This window comes from Paroedura picta, chromosome 3 (genome assembly GCF_049243985.1).
Source record: "Paroedura picta isolate Pp20150507F chromosome 3, Ppicta_v3.0, whole genome shotgun sequence".
Lineage (NCBI taxonomy): Eukaryota > Metazoa > Chordata > Lepidosauria > Squamata > Gekkonidae > Paroedura > Paroedura picta.
In genome coordinates, this window is record NC_135371.1 from 52,664,843 (window position 1) to 52,673,817 (window position 8,975).

An 8,975-nucleotide genomic window follows, 5' to 3' on the forward strand; every position below is an offset into this window, starting at 1 on the left:
GTGAACTGAAGAACCACCATGAAGTTTCATAAATTTTGATGCAGTTCATCATGGTTCATGGAGAACAGAATCATAGAATCATAGAGTTGAAAAGGACCTCATGGGTCATCTAGTCCAACCCCTTGCAGGACACTCACAACCCTATTACTCATCCACTGTAACCTGTCACCCCCTTAAGCCTTCGCAGAATCAGCCTCTCCATCATATGGCTATTCAGCATCTGTTCAAAAATTTCCAATGATGGAGAACCCACCACCTCTCAAGGAAGCCTGTTCCACTGAGAAACCACTCTAACTGTCAGGGACTTCTTCTTCTTAGACGAAATTTATTTTGAATTAATTTAATCTTATTTAATCCCATTGGTTCTGGTCTATCCTTCCAGGGCAAGAGAGAACAACTCTGCTCCATCCTCCATATGTCACCCTTTTAAATACTTGAAGATGGTTATCAGACCCCCTCTCAGTACTCTCCTCTCCAGGCTAAACAGACCAAGCTCCCCCAACCTTTCTTCATACATCTTGGTCTTTAAACCCCTCACCATCTTTGTTGCCCTCCTCTGGACACGCTCCAGTTTGCCTACATCCCTCTTCAACTGGGGTGCCCAAAGCTGAACACAGTACTCCTGCATGGTTGCACCCGCTGTCACACCGCTGCTGGCACCACTCTCCCCCCTCCCCCCCCGCGGCGCAGCACTGGCTGTGCCCGGAGGGAACGGCCGCTGAAGCGGCCGAATTGCACAACCCTAATCAGCATGTCTAAAATCCTGAGATATCAAAATAATAATGTCAATAACATTATTTCTCTCTCCCTCAGAGTTAAAACCTTGGGCATCTTGCATTACTACAAATCTCCAACAAGCTTTGGAGACAAGAGAAGCACCATAGATTTTTCCAGGGCCAAGCTCTAGAAACTCGGGGAGCTTAGCCTCCAAGCTCATTCTCAGGGCTGTGAAGTGACCACAGTAAAGAGTATCCCTGAGAACATTCAGAGTACCATTCTTTGCATGGGTGCCAAGCATGGCCTGGCAGCTAGCAGAAGATAGTGGAAGTAGGGGCTCAACACAATGACATCATTTCCGGAATGACTTGGAAATGATGCCATCTTTCCCTGTCTGTGTGTGTGAGAGAGACACAGCAATTACCCAAAACATGAGCTTAACACTAGAGTTTGGGGTGAGTGCTAGAGCATCATCTGTTGTGATGTTACTTCTGGATCATGTCAAAAATGGTATAATTGCAAACATCTCTGCAGGTCACCACCCTGCAGCAACTTTTTCCTGCTGTCCAGGTGAGCACTGGCAAGCAATGGTGGTAGTGAGCATGAAGTCTTCCATTATACCAAGAGAATTGTAAGTCTAGTTCCTGCCATACTGGCAAGGCATTCTCTGTGGTACTCTGTTTTTTAAAGATTTCTTGTTGTATCTATCACAATCTTTCCAGGTTAAGCATACAACTCCTTTTCAAGTCATCTACTGCAGGGGTAGTCAAACCCTGGCAGGGGCTCATGGGAATTGTAGTCCATGGACATCTGGAGGACCACAGGTTGACTACACCTGTTCTACTGGGTTCCAGATGTTAATTAATTAATTAATTAATCTTCAGTTTGTACCCTATAATTCCCCAGAAACTAATGAGAAAATATTTTCTTTTGCTTGTCTTGAAGCTACTGACTGTGAATGACACTGGGGCACTGTAAATTCTTGTACTTTGGCTGACAGAGAGAAATTTTGACCATCTTCATTTTTCATGCACTATGTCTGATTTTATAAACCTGTATCACACCCCCTAGTCACTTAATTTCTCCACTGGAAAACCCAAATTTAACATTTTCTTGAAGGAACAGTGTCCCAGCCCCTTGATTGTTTAGGGTGCCCTTCTTTGCACATTTCCCAGTTCTGCCATACTCTTGCTGCAGTAGCACGATCAGAACTAGTGGAGTGCAACCAGTGCAAATCCAACTATGCTATAGATTTTGTACTCACATATTTCACAAGACATTTTTTATTTTGTACTCCTGGACAGTTTGCTCTGAAATGTCATGACCTAACTGAGATAACAAGTGATGCCAAATATGTGTTGACTAGTTCCCAATTTGACAATATGCTTGTTCTTTTGCCCAGGGCATAAAGAGCAGGGGGCAAGTGGGAAAACTGCTCAGAGCTCCACAAGCCTAGGAGTTTCCGACATATTGACTCATACTGCCTAAAGTCAAGGTTGTGTTCAACCAGTTTTCAACTTTGTCCTTAGGGCAGTGGCTTGCAGAGACAAATAGGAAACCTATATGCTGTGTAGTGAATCTGCATTCATGGGAATTGATGACTTTCATGAAATACTTCCTATTGAACTGTTTAATGCATTACATCTCTATTTCATGTATGTAAATATGGAATGACAGCATTTGTGATGTGTGTGTGCAGGAGGTGGGCTTCAGGACTATGTTTTACCCTTCATTTCTTCTCTACAAAGTTGTGTATGGGGGAAACCATCCACATTTAATCTAGGCTGAGTTGGCTGGACAGGAGTTTGTAGCTTTAAAAGAGTCTTTAAACTGTGCTCACAGATGAATGTTAAGGGAGGAGGGAAGCTTAATGTTACAGCAGGTGTCTTGCATGCAAAAGTTGCCAGGTACAATTACCAGCATTTCCAGCTAAAAGGATTCCACCTTATTTGGATGGAAATGAGGCATAGAAATGTGATGGATGGATAGACAGACAGACAGATAGCAGATGGACCCTGCCAGCCAGAGCAGTCCATAATAGAGACCTTGATAGATCAAACATCTGACTGTGTTCTCATGCGTTCTCCTCCATGTGTTCTCCTCAAAGAAATAAACATTCATTAGGCAACTCTAAGAATTTATGGCTATTGTCATCCTTTTAACTGTTATGCTTTAAAAAAGGAGATACATTAATGTGAGAAAATAACAACATCGGAGTGATTGCTCCAGATTATACTTTCCCTGAAATCTTCCTAGGAAACAGAATTGTTTTAATCACATACACACGCACACACACACACACACACACAGAGGAAGAGAGAGAGAGAGAGATTGAGAGAGATTTATATGCTGCCCTTCCCCAAAGAGTGGCTCACAAAATTTAAAAATACATTACTATACAATATAATATAAATAATATAAAATTTAAAATACAAGTTATCATTATTGATTCTGTTCTAAAAATGGTTCGTTAAAACCACAAAGCACAGTAGTTTTACAGTGCAATCCTATGCTGTTTAAACTCCAGTTTAAGCCCATTGATTTTAATGGGTTTAGACAAGAGCATTGTAAACGTTAAATGTTGAAATTGAAGCTTTATCTTTATGACAAAAGTGGGGAAAGTGGTTTTACTAATCCCATGTAATCAGGAGACTACCCTGATCATACTGTCATACAATTTCAAATAAGATACAGGAACTTCCATCAGGGGATAATGAAAATCAGGCATTAGAATACTGTTGCAATTTTACATGCTTTGATCCAAGCCAGTGAAAAGGTCTGTGTTTCATTATCAACCATTTAGTTTGATAAACATCCATTTCAGTATTTTTCTGTATCACTACCAGTTGTTAGAATAATAAATATTTATACATGCTATATACAATTCCACACTACAAAAAAACCCCACCCTATTATTTGAGAATGCCACTAAGATACTTGATGAAACTGTTTATATAGTTGCTGTATCTCAAACTGTATTTAGGGAAACCAGAATAGTTGGCAAATAAGCCAGTTATTACCAGTTTGCTCCTGTGGGCCATTTCATTTATGTAATACTGAGAGCCAGTTTGGTGTAGTAGTTAGGAGTGCGGACTTCTAATCTGGCGAGCCGTGTCCAATTTTGACTGAGCAGTAATATCAGGGCTCTCTCAGCCTCACCTACCTCACAGGGCATCTGTTGTGGGGAGAGGAAAGGGAAGGTGGCTATAAGCAGCTTTGAGCCTCCTTCGGGTAGAGAAAAGCAGCATATAAGAGCCAACTCTTCTTCATCATCATATAAAGAGAGGCAGTCACACCTTTCCCCCATTTTCAGAAATGGTTGCGAGTAGTGTAAATCTGATTGCCTCTTCTTGATGGAATGTCAGCTTCAATGCTCATCAGCTCATCAGCCATCTAGAGGAGGATCTCTGTTGTGAGGTACTTCCTCATGCACAAGGCCAATGGCTTTCAAGGATCTGAAAAATACCTACTGAGAAAGGAACCTGCTCTGATCTGAAGGACAGCCTCAACAACAAATGCATGGGAGTACAAACAGAAAGAAGATATAGGATCCATGGTATTAATTGGTTATCATTGGATGGTGGGTGGACACAGTTTAAGAGGGCTTTGTGGAAGAGGCATTTAAAGAGCCTGCCAAACAGCTGAACATCAAGATCAGCTGTTCGATGGACATTTTATCAGTCAGCTAAATCTTGAATCAGCTTAATCAAGCCCAAATCAATTTGGTTTCTCTGATTTGGCTGATTTAAACTGATGGGATATGTGATTCAGCATGGATAAGCATGAAAAGTACTTGAATGAGCCCTGATTTTAGTATTTTCAGGCTTATCTGAACCGAGCTGCCATTCCTAATTGCATCCAGGTTAGATTACTATAATGCACTCTATGTGAGACTGCCTTAACAGTCTGGAATAGACATGTGCACTAATAAAAAAGGGGGGGGAAGGACCGCTTTGTTATTGCTATTGCTATTGTTATTGTTATTAAACTTTTATACCACCACCATTCCCTTAGGCTCACAGCGGTTTACAAGATAAAAATTTCAATAAAACCCATAAAACCATTAAAACCAATCCACACTATCAATGTTAGGCAACAGGCGAGCACTAACTAACCCGACTAACTCCCCCAAACCACCCCATGTTAGCCAAGGGACATCAGGTTGCTTATATGGGAGTGAGGCAATGAGATCATTCAGATGAACCCAGGGAGCCCAGTTCAGAAGAACCCACTTTGGACCGTTAAGAGGCCATCCAAAGCAGATGCTTTGGATCTGGCTTCGGTGAAAGTGCTTTGGACATCACTGAAGCGCTTCGGCCATTGAAGTCAATGGTGCAATTGACTTTAATGGGGAATTTAAGGTTTATGAAATCTCTGTAGCCTTGGGAAGGGGAGGTTTACGTTAGAAGCTCGAAACATTCAGGGTAGCTTCAGGAGGCTCATCTCTGAGTCTCCTCCAAGTTTTGGAGGGGTCCAGTTCTAGGGGCTTCCAAAGAGGGTGCCACCATCCTACCTCCATTATATGCAATGATGAGAAAAAACAAACTCTCTATTCTGATCTTCACCATAGGACATAATGGGCCATTACTTCCAATAGTTAGAATTTATGATCAGAACAGAGGATCTATTTTTTTTTCTCATCATTGGATGTAATGGAGGTAGGATGGGGAGCCCCTAGCATTGGACCCACAGGTCCAATATTCTTGAAACTTGTGGGAAAGTCAGAGAATAGGCTCTTGGAGCTATCCTGAATGTTTGGACCCTCTAACTCAAACCCCCACCTCTCTGGCCACAGAAATGGAAACCTGAAAATTGCCAAAGCAGGGAAGGGATTCTTCCTCACTCTCAGGTCTAGTATGCAGATGCCACGCTCCAAGCAGGAGATGATGGGAATAAACAGATTTGCTGCTCATCTTCACATAAAGAGCAGTTCCCACTCCCGTTACCTCCCCTGGGGAAAAGGGCATGCCAGAGCAGTTCCCCCTTAATTACCATCTCTACTCCACTATCATTTTCTAGAGAGTATCATTGAGGTTTGACCATTCAACATGCATTGTATTTTAATTTACTTCTAAGTATATACACTGCCTTTGTCTGTGTCCCCATATTAACAACAGGTGAGAAAAAAATCGAGCAAATATCAAATTAAAAATTCATGAATGGAATTGCTAAAACAATGTAATAAAAACAGGTGGTGATATGCAACACAGCTAAAAATATATTTATTGTTTCCATTTCATCAAGATATTTCTCTTTACTTTGATGTTATCCCTTTAATCTGAACCATTCTTCTGCTCTTTCACGAATCATCTTTTATGAAATTCATGTCAAGATGTAAAAAAGAGCCTTTTCATGTCCACACTTTTTTCTTGCTTTTAAAGTCACCTCTGTGCATTTGATAAGAGATGGCTCTTTCTCAACACTACTTGGATAAGGATGTTGTAAACTAAAATTGACAAGTTATCTTCTCTGCAGCCAACAATTTTTTACCATTATCTTGACAGAACACACACAGCCAGACACCCTAAATTTGATGTATTTTAATGGCCAACAAAACCTTTTAATGTTTGTAAATTCTCTGTATAAAATTGTCCCTTGATTGTTGCACAGAAGCCTAATCTAAGCTATCCTTATTTAAATGAAATTCTAATGGATGCCCAGAATCTGCCATGTTCCTATGATCACCTTTGTGGCATTTATGCAGGTGTACATTTAAGTGAACTGATACATCTGTTTACGTGTGATCTTGGTACAGCCACTATACAGAAAGTTTTTGAACTGGAACCATAGCCATTGTACAGCAGAATAATTTCTGGTGAGAACTTAGAAGTATGTTGTACAAGGAAGATTCATGCCCTGACCACTGTTCGTAGTCAGGGCAAAGTACTCTATACTTGTTCCTCAGTAAATTTGGCCTTTTCTAATGAGAGCCCACATCTACACAACAGAACCCAGATAAGGAAACCACATCCATAGCCTCTGACCTTGGCTAGGATGTGAAACTGGTCCCAAGAATCAAAGAGTCACAGCAAATTATCCCATTTGGGCAGATGGAGGGAAAGCAAACACTGTGTTTTATGAATCAGACTATGGCCAATTCCACACCGGCGGGACTGCGCCGGGCTGCCACGATGCATTGTGGTGGATCTCTATGCTCCACCACGTCTGTGTCCCCATGGGGATGCAGCCATGGAAGAATAGTTTCACCACATGGGGGTGCAGCAGAGTTTTTTTGTTTTGCAGGAAAACACAATCCCACCTTCCTGCAAAACAAAAAATAAATGCCCCATTTGGCCCCATGGCAAAGTGCCATGAAGCTGAGTGGGGCATTCTTTGCCTCCTCTGGGCCTTCCCTGTCCATACGGGCCTGCCACAGGACAAGCGCTGTTGGCCCCCGCTTTGAAGAAGGGAACATGGATTGTTCCACATTCCCTTTGGACAGAGCATATGAAGCCCCAATTTGCAGCAGGCCCAGGAGGGGGCCAGCCGGGCAGCAGTGTCACGTGGAAGCAGGTATTAGCGCCACATCCATGTGAGCTCCCTCCCAGTTTTTTCCATCCCGACATGACCCGGTGCTTGCACAGGGGATACCTTTACCTTTAATGTAGTTATGACTCATCTTGCCTAGTCTGAGTTTTTTTTAAATTCTGAAGTGAGAGTACTAATATTGATCACAAGAGAGCAAAGAATACAAGTTGATTAGATCTGGCCCTTGCTCCTAGTGGAAGAGAACTGACCCTTGGACTGAATGGAGGGGATTGAGGGTTAGGGCTCTTATAGGATTTAAATTGCCTTCTGATTAATTGTGATTAATTTGTAATTGTTATGATGGGGTGTTTTTATTGGTTTTATTGTATTTTTATTATTGTTGTAAACTCACCTTTGGAGAGTGGTGGTATAGAAATCTAAAAATCTATAAACAATAAAAAGTATTTACATGATTTAATTTTTGTAACTGTAAGCACAATTTTTGAATATTTATATTATTTATATATTATTTGTATTATTTATATTATTTGTTACAGTTTATTTGTAGTCTTTCTTCCAGTAACTCAGGGGAGCAATTTTGGCTGATTCCCATTTTCACTGCAGACCTCTGAGTCCCTCATCATGTTCTTCCTGCAGAGGTGTCCGCTGTCCTCCAAGGCAACATCTGTCTGGCATTTAAAGCAGCATCAGAGGCAGAGAGGTAAGAAGGACACAGGCTTGGATCCTGTCACAAATGATTGCAGATAGGAAGATTTTTGGTGATAACCAAATGCATATATATCACACTGTGGACTCTATTTAAATTTACCTGTCCTAGATTTTTAATTTTTTTATTTTACAAAAGAGATAAAGTATCCCATGAAAGTGAGTTCCAGGCTGTGTATCTTGCTGGCTGACTGGTTAAGATGAGTCCTAGTACTTGAAAGATTGAAAGCTACTGTCACTGAAAACTACTTGTAAAAAATTCTCTTCAGACTACAGTGATTACAGTTATTTCACCTGCATTGATTGGTTCTTGGGATTCTGGCCATGCTGTTTTATTGTGTATAACTTGAAAAAGCCAAATGTGTTCCATTTGAAAGTAGGGCTGCATGGTACCATCATAATACAGATACCCTTAATAACTTTCTAAACAAAAATGCTACAATTTCCACAGTCCTAATTAATCTCAAGGGGACCATTTGTTCTCCTTTCTTTGGCCACACTCTTTTCATCAAGTGCAGCACTAAAACCAACCTTCTTCCTTTGTCATATACAAAATGGAGGCAAAGTATTTTGTCAATAAAATGAAACATGCTGCATTTCAGAGTTTGTTTCTCTGATGGGAGATGTCGCTCAGCCAACTACTACAAGGGTGCTGAAAATTACAGCTGGACAGTGGTTGTTACATGGCTGCTGAGCCAAGAGGCATCTTGTCTCCCAATTGTTCTTGGTGTTTTCCTACATAACAATACAATGCAGCACAAGTATGGAGGGCACCCATCAGTAAACCTTATAAAAAACTTATAAACCTTATAAAATTCAAAATGACAACTCACCTGCTACCTGCCAATGATGGCCAATCAGTTCAAATTGCACCCTGCCAATGAGGGCCAAGCAGCTCAAATTTCATGCAGATAAGTCACTCCCTACCTGATTGCCCCCCCCTGGAAATATTCCCACAATAGGAGATGATCCTCAGAAAGGAATGGCCCATCCTGGTAGTTTAGCTCCAATCAGGAGGGAACTCTCAGCTAAGAAAGGCTAATCAGCTCCCTACCTCCAACTTC